The sequence below is a fragment of the Cebus imitator genome, unplaced genomic scaffold (genome assembly GCF_001604975.1).
Source record: "Cebus imitator isolate Cc_AM_T3 unplaced genomic scaffold, Cebus_imitator-1.0 Scaffold1, whole genome shotgun sequence".
In the NCBI taxonomy this organism is placed as follows: Eukaryota; Metazoa; Chordata; class Mammalia; order Primates; family Cebidae; genus Cebus; species Cebus imitator.
In genome coordinates, this window is record NW_016107316.1 from 17,383,176 (window position 1) to 17,396,394 (window position 13,219).

The window sequence follows — 13,219 nt, forward strand, 5'->3', positions numbered from 1 at the left end:
GCAATAGCTCATGCCTGTAATCCCAGCACTTTGGGAAGCAGAGGTAGGTGGATCACAAGGTCGAGTTCAAGACCAGCCTGGCCAACATGGTGAAACCCTGACTCAACTAAAAATACAAAAATTAGCTGGGCGTGCGGGCAGGTGCCTGTAATCACAGCTACTCAGGAGGCTGAGGCAGGAGAATCACTTGAAACCGGAAGGGGGAGGTTACAGTGAGCCGAGATCACGCCACTGCACTCCAGCCTGAGCAATAAAACTAAAGCCCCCATCTCAAAAAAAAAAAGGGGGGGGAGGGAGGACAAGAAAACCGGCTAGGCGTGGTGACTCACCCTTGTAATCCCAGCATTTTGGAAGAGCCAGGTGGGTAGATCACCTGAGGTCAGTAGTTAGAGAGCAGCCTGGCCAACATGGTGAAACCTTGTCTCCACTAAAAGTGCAAAAATTAACAAGGCGTGGTGGCGTGCACTTGTCTCAGGAGGCTGAGGCACATGAATCGCTTGACCCCAGGAAACAGATGTTGCAGTGAGCCGAAACTTCGCCACTATACTCCAGCCTGGGCGACAGAGGGAGACTCTGTCTCAAAAAAGCAAAAAAAGCCCTAAGTGAGCAGTAAAACAAAATTTCTTATAATCATTTTTCATCTCTACCCCCAAAAAGTCTTGGATCAACAAGGAAATCACAATTATACCTACTTAAGAGAAGTAAAATGAAAGGTATAATTATGGAAAAGGAAACAATTTATTTGTAGATGTCTGATCCTCTTAAAATAATTGATTTTTACTACAGTTGATTTGAACAAATGCGTAAGCATCTACTACAGCTGCATTTCCTAAAAAGTCATTCAAAATACAGCTGTACTGTGACTACCCAAACTTATACTCTACTGTCCTCAATAGATTAGCTCCTCGAGATTAAGTCAGTCCAATTCCAAAGTCCCTCAAAAATAATTCTCACATATGCCTTTGGTAATGAAGCTATCCTCTATTAAAATGGCATTTTGTGCTCACTTCTGCAGCACACACACTAAGAACATGCAGAGATCAGCATGGCCCCTGCACAAGGATGACATGCAAATTCATGAAGCATTTTGGTTTTTTTTAAATAATAAACAAAAAAAAATTTTAAATGCTATTTTCTCTCCCAAACCCATTATCAATATGTAATTTTTTTTTTTTTTTGAGACAGAGTCTTGCTCTGTTGCCCAGGCTGGAGTGCAGTGGCGTAATCTCGGCTCATCACCTCTGCTTCCCGGGTTCAAACGATTCTTCTGCCTCAGCCTCCTGAGTAGCTGGGACTGCAGGCACAGCTAATGTTTGTATTTTTAGTAGAGATAGGGTTTCACTATGTTGGTCAGGTTGGTCCCCAACTCCTGACCTCGTGATCCACCCACCTCGGCCTCCCAAAGTGCTGGATTACAGGCATGAGCCACCTCGCCCGGCAAAACAGATTTCACTAATCTTATTTTTTTTTATTTATTTTTTTGAAACAGCGTCTTGCTCTGTCTCCCAGGCTGCAGTGCAATGGCGTGATCTCGGCTCACTGAAACCTCCAAATCACAGGTTCAAGAGATTCTCCTGCCTCAGCCTTCGGAGTAGCTGGGATCACAGGCGCAGACAATGCCCGGCTAATTTCTGTATTTTCAGTAGAGACAGGGTTTCACCATATTGGCCAGGCTGTTCTTGAACTCCTGACCTTGTGATCTGCCCACGTCGGCCTCCCAAAGTGCTGGGATTACAGGCATGAGCCACTATGCCCGGCAATATGTAATCTTTTTTAAGGGTGGAGAATGACAGCTATAAAGACTGTTCTCAGAGAAAGGCATAATTTTTACTGTTAGTTGCTGTGGGTCCATGGACTCCATAAAGCCTAAGGTAGATTTCTGTTTTCAGGAATTTGCCTACCATTCAACATTCTTCTGCTAAAAAGGCCCTGATTTTCTTTGGAGATCCATCCCCTACTCCATTCTCAATTTATACAGTGTAAAGCAACACTAGCAGTAATACATGAAACCCAATTAACACTTCCCATCCTCTTGACCACAGTAAATGGTTTACTAATGGGACGAAGGCTCAAGCCAAGGCCAAAGGGCAGAATAAGAGAAAAATTAAAACTTTATTCACCCCAATAACGACTGGAGTTAAATCTGCATGATGTGAGGCTAAAGCTAACAGCTTTCTTGCTCCACACAGAGTTTGAGGATCAAACCAACACCCCAAACATAAAGAGACAGAAACACAATCTTGATAATGCATTTATTTATTTATTTAGAGACAGAGTCTCTCTCTATTGGCCAGGCTGGAGTGCAATGGCGTGATCTCAGCTTATTGCAGCCTCTGTCTCCTGGGTTCAAGGGATTCTCCCACCTCAGCCTCCCAAGTAATTGAGATTACAGGCATGCCCCACCAAGCCCAGCTAATTTTTATATTTTTTATTAGAGACAGGGTTTCACCATGTTGGCAAGGCTGGTCTCAAACTCCTGACCTCAGGTGATCCCATCATCTCAGCCTCCCAAAGTGCTGGGGTTACAGGTGTGAGCCACCGTGCATCTGGCCTACACCTCTGTTTTTGTTTTTCTTGTTGTTAACACCAGTGTTTATTTCAGGAAGCAGGTCTGGAAGACCTGGGTCTGTCCAGTGGAGTTCTGGAGCCTCCAGATTCTCACTTGGCCTTTGGGTTACAGAACTTGTGTCCAGCAAAGGCAGCCTTGTCCCCAAGAGACTCCTTGATCCTCATGAGTTGGTTGTATTTGTCCAGACGCGCCAAGCAGTAGGGGACACCCGTCTTGATCTGTCCTGTGCAGAGCCCCACCATAAGGTCAGCAATTAATGTGTTTTCAGTCTCCCCAGAATGGTGGCTTACATCACCCCCCAGCCATTAGACTGAGTCAGTTTGTACGCCTGGATCGATTCGGTCATCAAGCTGATCTGGTTGACCTTCAGCAGCAGAGAGTTGCAGGCCTTTTTCTCAATGGCCTGGGCAATCCTCTTTGGGTTGGTGACCGTCAGGTCATCCCTTAAAATCTGGATGCCCACCCCCGAGAGGAATGAGGTATAAGAGGCCCAGCCATCCTGGTCAAAGGGGTCCTCGATGGAGACCACATGATAGTTCTTGATAAAACTCTTATACAGCTCTCCAAGCTTCTCCCCAGTGATGTGCCATGCTGGATCATAGGGTGACTTGAAGTTAAGATCATACTTCCCATTTCGATTCCCATTCTCAGGTGCTGCCACATCCATGCCAATCACCACCTTGTCCGGGTAACCAGCTGCCTAGATGGCCGTCTTCAGCAGCTCCAGGGCCTCAGTGTTCTCCAGGATGTTGGGTGTGAAGCCACCTTCATCACCCACATTGGTGGCATCCCTCCCATACTTGGCCTCAATGACCCCTTGAGGTGGTGGTAGACCTCAGCACCAATGTGCATGGCTGCCTTAAAGAAGCTGGCTCCCACGGTCGGAATCATGCACTCCTATGTGTCCCGCTTATTTCCAGCATGGGAGCCCCCACTGATCACACTGAAGGCTGGCACTGGGAGTTATGAGGTCAGAATTTCCAGTGAGATCTACAATGTGGCGGGACGGGAGGACCCACTTCTCAGCTGTTCCCATCTTACACATGGCCAAAGACATCCCAGGATGACACTGGCCCCAAACTTGGACTTATTCTCAGTCCTATCCAGCTCAATCATAAATTTGTCAACTTCTTCTTGATCCACAACACTTAGTTTCTTCTCTAGCAGAGCAAGGCCTAGAGTCTTGATGTGTTCCACAGCTTTCAGGACTCCTTTCCCCAGGTAGCAGGCTTTGTCTCCATCTCTTAGTTCCAGAGCTTCATAGATACCCATGGAAGCCCCACTGGACACAGCTGCTCAGAATCAGCCCTTGGCTGTGTGCAGGTCCATCTCCACTGTGGGGTTGCCCCTGGAGTCCAAGATTTCCTGGGCAAAGATTTTCTGCATGGCCATGGCTGGGATGTCTTTGCTAGAGGTGTGGATGGAGCTCCAAGTCTAGGTGGTAGCTGGGACAGTGTCCTATACCTCATTTTTAATACTATATTGGCTACAAGTTCTAGAAAAATGCCAAATAACAGTAAAAATAGCAAGTGTCTTCATCACGTTTCTAATATTTTCATGTACTTGTCTCTAGCAATTTACTATCATTGTGTTACTGGCTGTTAGTTTATTTTTTTGGGGGGGGACGGGCAGCTTCTCTCAATCAAGCAATTAAAAAAACAAAGCTGTTTCCAATATGTGGCAAGCCATGTGGTGAGCCACAGAGTTCTTGGTATCCAACTGGAAAAGACAACACATAGAAAAAGCACACCCTATTCTTGAATACCTTGGCTAGGAAGTGACACGTATTACTTCTGTTCACATTCTACTGCAAAAAAATAGTCATTTGGCACTACCTAGACACAAAGAGTATAGGAAATAAAATCCTTGTCTGGGTAGCTGGGACAAGGATTGTACCCATATGTACCCATCTCTACATTAAGTTTTTATTACTGACCTAGTAATTTAATGAATCTATAGTTTCCTAATAAACAAGTAGCTCTGCATTCTTGGAATAAGCTTCCAATTAATCGTGGAGCTACACTGGCCATCTCATCATTGCTAGACTAAGACAGGCACTCTCCTGCTTCAGAATCTTTGCAGTTTATTCCATCCATGTAGAATGCCCTTTTCCTGGATATATGCAAAGCTTCACTGCCTATCATATGTTTGGTCAAATGTCAACTTATCAGTGAAGCATTTCCTGAATATCCTATTTAAACCGTGAACTACATCAAAACCAGCCAAGCATTCCCCAGTCATCCAGCTTTCCTTTTCCCCACAGCATTTACCATGTTTGGCCATCTTTTACCTCCACCTACAAATCTGTTAAATTCCACTCAGGAAGTCAGGAAGGGATTTTTTTTTTTTTGAGACGGAGTCTCTCTCTGTCACCCAGGCTAGAGTGCAGCGGCACAATACTGGCTCACTGCAATCTCCACCTCCTGGGTTCAAGCAATTCTGCAGACAGGGATTTTATTTTTCCTCATTTGTTCACTGTTACATCCACAGATCCTTGCGCAGTGGCCGGCATATAACAAGTGCTCAATAAATATTCATTTAACTACATTAAATGCTCTATACAATGAGTCCCCACATATATGCCACTGAGATTTAGTATTTGCAAATTGATCCTACCCTAAGCCAACCTAAGACAATCACCAATGAACCGCTCCCTCCATTAGCTAATAGATGTAAACAACTGATTTTTTTTTAATTTACAATATTTATAATATTTCCCCTGGTCTCTGCCTAAATCTCTTATCCTATATAGCGAAAGCCAGAAAGGGTTTCAGAAGAAAACTACAAAATGACCTCTCCATCACAACCCAGGGTATATTAGTTTGGTGCCTTCCTTTACTCCACAGCAGCCACGACATCCTCATCTCCATTACGACTGTATTCCAAAAAAAAATTTTAAGACTAATATAAAAAGGGAAATTGACAAAGAGAAGAAATGGTGACAAATAAAGTGAACATAAGTAGAACTCTAATTTTTTTTTTTTTTTTTGAGACCGAGTTTCACTCTTTGTTGCCCAGGCTGGAGTGCAGAGGCGCAATCTTGGCTTACTGTCACCTCTACCTCCTAGATTCAAGCTATTCTCCTGCCTCAGCCTCCCGGGTAGCTGGGATTACAGTTGCCCGCCACCGTGCCTGGCTAGTTTTTGTATTTTTAGTAGAGATGGGGTTTCACCATGTTGGCCAGGCTGGGGAACTTTTGACCTCAGGTGATCCACCCACCTTGGCCTCCCAAAGTGCTGAGATTACAGGCGTGAGCCACCGTGGTCGGCCTTTTCTTTTTGAGATAGGATTTTGCTGTGTTGCCCAGACTGATCTTGAATTGCTAGCTAGGCTCAAGTGATTCTCCCACCCCAGCCTCCCAAGTAGCTAGGATTGTAGGTACATACCACCATACCCAGCTAAGAAACCTGAATTTTACATGAAAAACTTCAGACTGAAATATGTATTTAATAACTTATATTTCATGCTTTTCTAACCATTTAAGACAATATTATTTGATTATAGCTGAACTTCCAAGCTGTCTGTCTTATACTTTTAGGCAAAAAGTGTTATCCTTAAAATACATCCCTTTGCGACAAAACTGGTTATTTCATACATTGCTGGTGGCATTACAAACTGGTATATACCTTAAATAAAGCAACATATCAAAGAAGTAAATTACAAGTAACCATATTTCTGATCTTTCTGAAGGAAATACCACAAAATGTAGGGATGAGTTCCAATTCTTAAGATGGACTAAGGATATTCTACCCTGTCACTCCCACTGAATGTAGCTATACAACCTGGACAAAACACAGAGAGGAGCTGAAGACTCTGCAAGGTAAACAGACCTTTCTTAAGCTCACATGGAATATTCACCAAGATGGACCACATTCTGAGCCATAAAATGCACCATAACAAATTTAAAAAAACAAATCATACAATGCCTGTTATCAGAGTACAGTGGAATTTAACTACAAATCATAAGGATAATTGGAAAATCCCTAAATATTTGCAAACTAAACAGCACATTTCTAAATAACACATGCATCAAATAAGAAACCTCAAAATAAGTTTAAAATATTTTTTTAGGCACGGGGGCTCACACCTATAATCCTAGCACTGTGGAAGGCCAAGATGGGCAGATCGCTTGAGCTCAGCAGTTTGAGACCAACCTGGGTGACAAAACTGTCTCTTAAAAAAATAATAATAATTTTAAGGCAGGTAAAGGGTTAAAAAAAAAAAAAAAAAAAATTGGCCAGGCGTGGTGGCTCATGCCTGTAATCCCAACACTTTGGGAGGCCAAGGCAGGCAGATCCTGAGATCAGGAGTTCGAGACCAGCCTGACCAAAATGGTGAAACCCCATCTCTACTAAAAATACAAAAATTAGCTGGGTGTGGTGTCACATGCCTGTAATCCCAGCTACTCCGGAGGCTGAGGCAGGAGAAGCTTGAATCCGGGAAGCAGAGGTTGCGGTGAGCCATGATCATGCCATTGCACTCCAGCCTGGGCAACAAGGGGGAAATTTCGTCTCAAAAATAAATAAATAAATAAATAAGAAAAACATAACATCAAAGCTTGTGGGATACAGCAAAAGCAATGCTTACAGGAAAATTTACAGACTTAATGCATGTAATAAAAAAGGAGATCTGGGCTGGATGAGGTGGCTCATGCCTGTAATCCCAGCACTTTGGGAGGCCGAGGCAGGTGCCTGTAATCCCAGCTTCACAGGAGGATAAGGCAGGAAAATTGCTTGAACCCAGGAGGCGAAGGTTGCAGTGAGTTGAAATCGAGCCACTGCACTCCAGCCTGGGTGACAGAGCACGACTCTTTCTCAAAAAGAAAAGAAAAAAAAAAAAGGAGATTATGAGTTTGCCTCAAAAAAAAAAAAAAAAAAAAAATGGAGATCTATGCTGGGTGTGGTGGCTCCTGCCTGTAATCCCAGCACTTTCGGAGGCCGAGGTGGCCAGATCACTTGAGCTCAGGAGTTCAAGACCAGCCTGGGCAACATAGGGAAACTCTGTCCCTACAAAAAAAATTCAAAAATTAGCCGGGCATGGTAGTGCATGCCTATAGCCCCAGCTACTTGGGAGGCTGAGGTGGGAGGACTGCTTGAGCTCAGAAGGCATAGGTTGCAGTGAGCTGAGATCACACCACTGCACTCCAGCCTCCAGCCTGGGCAACAGAGAACCTGCCTCCAACAAAAACAAAAAACATCTAATATCAAAATTTCAGCTTTTTTTTTTTTTTTTTGAGATGGAGCTCTGTTGCCCAGGCTGGAGTACAATGGCATGATTTCGACTCACTGCAACCTCCACCTCCTGGTGCAAGCGATTCTCCTGCCTCAGCCTTCCAAGTAGCTGGGACTACAGGCACCTGCCACCATGCCTGGCTAATTTTTTTTGTATTTTTAGTAGAGATGGGGTTTCATCACATTGGCCAGGCTGGTCTCGAACTCCTTTCTGACTTTGTGATCTGCCTGCCTTGGTCTCCCAAAGTGCTGGGATTACAGGTTTGAGTCACTACGCCTGACCTAAGCTTCCATTTTTAAAAACTAGAAAAGCAAATTAAATACAAAGAGAAAAATAGAATAAAAATTATAACAGAAAACAATGAAATTGAAAACAAGAAATCAATACAAAAAAACTAACAAAACCAAATGCTGCTTCCTGGAAAGATCAATAAAATCAATAAGCCCCTAGCCAGGCTAAGTAAAAAAGAGAGAAGACACAGATTAGTAGTATCACAAATGAAAGAAGGAACATCATTACAGATCCCATGAACATTGAAAGGATAATAAAGAAATTTTGGGGCCAGGCGTGGTGGCTCATGCCTATAATCTCAGCACTTTGGGAGGCTGAGGCGGGCGTATCACCCGAGGTCAGGAGTTCAAGACCAGCCTGGCCAACATAGTGAAACCCTGTCTTTAAAAAAGAAAAAAAGAAAGAAAAAGAAATTTTGAACAAATGTATGCCCACATACTTGATAACCTAGAAGAAAAAGCCAATTCATTGAAAGACACAATCTGACAAAACTCACACAAGAAAAAAATAGATAATCTGAATAGGCCTAGCATCTATTAAAGAAACTGAATTAATTATTAATAACCTTTCAAAACAGAAAGCCTCAGGCCAAGATAGGTTTACTAGTGAACTCTACAAAACACTTACAGAAACTATACCAATTCTCCACAATGTCTTCCAGAAAACAGAAGCTGAAGGAATACAAAAAGTCCCCAAATTACAGTGGTTTGATTTTCCAGGTTTATGCTGCTGCAAAAGGCATACACATTCATTCATACTTGTGATGCTGGGCAGCAGCAGGGAACCCAAGCTCCCAGTCAGCCATGTACTTTCAACTTAGGATATCTTCAATTTACAATAGGCTTCTTGGGACATAACCCTATTGCAAATCAGAAGCATCTGTACTTACTAACTCATTCTATCAGGCCAGCATTAAAAGAATTGAAACTACAGGCCGGGCACAGTGGCTCATGCCTGTAATCTCGGCACTTTGAGAGGCCAAAGCAGGTGGATGATGAGGTCAGGAGTTCAAGACCAGCCTGACCAACATGGTGAAACCCCGCCTCTACTACAAGTACAAAAATTAGCCGGGCATGGTGGTACGTGCCTGTAATCCCAGCTACTCAGGAGGCTGAGGCAGGAGAATCGCTTCAACCCAGGAGGCACAGCTGAGATTGCACCACTGCACCCCAGCCTGGGCGACAGAGCAAGACTCCATCTCAAAAAAAAAAAAAAAAAAAAAGAATAGAAACTACAGACCCTTATCTCTCATAAACATAGAGGCAAAAATCCTCAACAAAATACAACAAATCAAACTGAACAAAGTAAATTACAGCAGGCAGACTGCAGAAAATCAGGCTCCAAAGTACTGTACTGTATCTATCAGATGGTGGAATAATGAGCGACTTTTTCCTCTATTTTCCAATTAATTTAATGTCATATTACTCCTATCTTTAAAAAAAGTCATTTAACTTTTGTGAAATGGAGGAAGCCTATGTTATACATTCTCCTAACTAAATTTTAGGAGAAAATTTAAAACTAAATTTTAAATCTCAGTATTAAGAGTGAAAAAATAATGCATTAATCCTAATTTAGAACCAAGTTTCACACATACTAAAGTGAAATAAATTTATGTATGTCTAGGATATTAATAAGGAGGGCTGACAAAATGTTCAACTGGATATAGATTAAGAAAATATCTAAAACCAATACAAACCCAAACAAAGAAATTTAGAAATTACAGTGTTTTAAGGCACCAAAAAAACAACGAGCTTAACTTATATTACAATGGCATGAATCAGGATATAAACAGTTACAAAAGTATGCATGGTACATATATTTCCTAATTTCATTCTCCAACCACTTATCTTTAATACATTAGACCTCCAAGAGATCTAAATATCCGATTCCACAAGGAGGGGGGAAATTAGTCAAAAAATACATTTCAAATTAATTTGACAAATATTTATTAAATGCCTATTGTGTATATTATACAACAAGTGCTAAAGATAAAAAATACATATATATATATATTTTTTTTTTCTGAGAGGGAGTCCTGCTCTGTGGCCCAGGGTGCATTGTAGTGGCATGATCTTAGCTCACTGCAACCTCTGCCTCCCAGGTTCAAGTGTTTCTCCTGCCTCAGCTTCCCAAGTAGCTGGGATTAGAGGCACACACCAACATGCTCGGCTAATTTTTTTTGTACTTTTAGTAGAGATGGGGTTTCACCACGTTGGCGAGGCCTGTCTCGAACTCCTGACCTAAGGTGATCCACTTGCCTCGGCCTCCCAAAGTGCTGAAATTACAGACATGAGCCATCATGCCCAGCCAAAAAATAAAATTTTTAGAAGACATTCATTCTTGCCCTCAAAAAAGCTCTTATTTTGGTAGGAAAGACAGATGGACAAATTCATTACAATACAATATTTTTTAATACAATCAAATTTTGAAATGCAAACTAAAGAAACTCACAACAGGAAGTAATTAACTTATCTGGACGTGAGCTTTCATCTGGAATTTAAAATAAAAATGGGCCAGGCACAGTGGCTCACACCTGTAATCCCAACACTTTGGGAGGTTGAGTCAGGCAGATCACTTAAGGTCAGGAGTTCGAGACCAGCCTGGCCAACATGGTGAAACCCCATCTCTACTAAAAATACAAAAGTAGCTGGGTATGGTGGCAGGCGCCTATAATCCCAGCTACTCGGGAGGCTGAGGCAGGAGAACCACTTGAACTCGGGAGGCAGGGGTTATAGTGAGCCAAGATCACACCACTGCACTCCAGCCAGGGTGACAGAGCAAGACTCCGTCTCAAAAAAAATAAATAAATAAAATAGAATAAAATAAAATAAAAATAGAAGTGAACTTAATAAGTCAAGAAAGGTGAGGGAATTTCAGAAAAAGTAAACAAGAAAACACATATACCCAGAAGAAATGGCATGTTTCATGAACCACTCATTACTGGTGGAGCACTGGCCACAAAAGCAGCAACAGTAAAAGAGAACTGAACAGAGAGGCAAGGTCAAGATCATAATAAAACACCTTTAATGCCACACAATAAGCCTTGAATTTACCTTACTGGCAGGTAAGGAGTTAGCAAAACACTGAGAAAAGAAACATTACAATGAGACTCACATTTTAAGATTATTCTAACAAAAACAGGGAGTTCAGATAGATTGGAGGGGGCTTTAATAGACAAGTAATGAAATCCAGTTTCGCAAACTACAGCAACTAAGCCTCATGAATTGCAAATGGAAATGAGAGATTTCAAAAATCCGTAAGACTTTTAGTGGCAGGTGACCTTAAAAACACAGATGATTCTAGGTTTTTAAGTTTTGATAAAGGAAAACAAAATACAAATTTAAATATGTGTTTTTTAAATTTTGATAAAAGAAAGGAAAATGAAATGCAAAAGGAAGAAAATGTTTTGAGAAGTTAGATTTAGTTTTGGGTATATGGTAATTTTTTACTTAGTCACAAAAAACATCAACTTAAAGATGGGGTTTCACCATGTTGGCCAGGCTGGTTTCCAACTCCTAACTTCAGGTAATCCACCCACCCCAGCCTCCCAAAGTGCTGAGATTACAGGTATGAGCTGCCGTGCCCAGTCCAAATTTACAATTTAAATCCAAATACAGGCTGGGCACAGTGGCTCACCCTCGTAATCCCAGCACCTTGGGAAGCTGAAGTGGGTGGATCACTTGAGGCCAGGAGTTCAAGACCAGCCTGGCCAACATGGCAAAACCTCATGTCTACTAAAATGTAAAAAATAGTCCAGGTGTGGTGGTGTGCACCTGTAAGTCCCAGCTACTTGGGAGGCAGAAGCACAAGAACTGCTTGAACCCAGGAGGCAGAGATTGCAGTGAGCCGAGATTGTGCTACTGCACTCCAGGCTGCGTGACAGAGCGAGACTGTCTCAAAAACAAAATAAAAATGAAATTTAAAAAAATTTTTAAATCCAATTATAAAACAATGAGCTTCCATTCTAAGTAAAAATTAAAATAACGTTAGACTGTTAACTACATTATAATGGTCTTAACTCCTACTCATGAGACCTGAGATGTGCTCTGCGGACACATGTAACCACATTTTCCTATTCAAACTATGGTGAAACCTTCATTCTATTGATGCACCATGATGACAGCTGTGACCTTTGCTTGGTACAAATGCATCATTTCCCTCTCGTCTGCCTACTCCATTAAATATGGATATCAAAATCACACAGCAAGTTAAAAATATGTAACTTTTAAGATTGCCATTAAAGCTTAAAACTTCAATTTTCGTAGACAACTTTCAGAATCAACAAATTCCCTATGGGAGGTCTACAAGAAATCAAGTTTGAAAAACATTTTCATTAAAACTTTTGTCATTTACTATCTCTTATCTGCTAGAAAACAGAGCTGAGAAACACATATAAAGCAATCCAATCCTGACTGGGAAATGGTTGCCCTTCTTGTTCCCCACATCTGTTCTCAAGGTTCAACTTTTATGTTCCAAACCAACAACAGACAGGTTTTCACCAGGCAAAAGTGTCCTTAATTTTTGTCAGAAATAAATACATCAATATTTACTTTTTTTTATTTTGAAACAAAGTCTCACTCTGTTGCCCAGGCTGGGGTGCACAGGTGTGATCTCGGCTCACTGCAACCTCTGCCTCCCTTGAAGTAACCCTCCCACCTCAGCCTCCTGAGTAGCTGTGAGTACAGGCACGGGCCACCATGCCCGGCTACAAATAAATATATCAATATTTAATAGTGTTTTCACAAAAGACATCATGACTCCCAGAGTCACTATAGTATACAACTCCAGGAAGCAGTATTCACATAGAAAAAACTATGTCCTCCTGACGACAGCTAAAAAAGAAAAATTTTTAATTTTTAAATTAAAAACAAAAATTAAATTAAGAAAAAAATAGACCAGGTGCATTGGCTCACACCTGTAATCCCAGCACTTTGGGAGGCCAAGGAGGGTGGATCACGAGGTCAGGAGCTTGAAACCATCCTGGCTAATACAGTGAAACCCCGTCTCCACTCAAAATACAAAAATTTAGCCGGGCATGTGGCACACAGAGGCAGGAGAATCACTTGAACCTGGGAGGCGGAGGTTATAGTGAGCCAAGATTGCACAATGCACTCCAGCCTGGGTGAC

General features: G+C 42.0%; 1 protein-coding gene and 2 pseudogenes across 2 annotated transcripts in view; 1 reads left to right on the top strand and 2 right to left on the bottom strand.

The window, feature by feature from the left end:
* ASXL2 (ASXL transcriptional regulator 2) overlaps positions 1-13,219 on the bottom strand; it is a 160,243-nt gene that overhangs the window by 130,245 nt on the left and 16,779 nt on the right. The window lies entirely within an intron of this gene.
* On the top strand, positions 1,000-1,097 carry LOC119471044 (annotated as a pseudogene).
* The window catches only part of LOC108303495, a 27,106-nt pseudogene continuing 16,413 nt past the window's right edge, over positions 2,527-13,219 (bottom strand).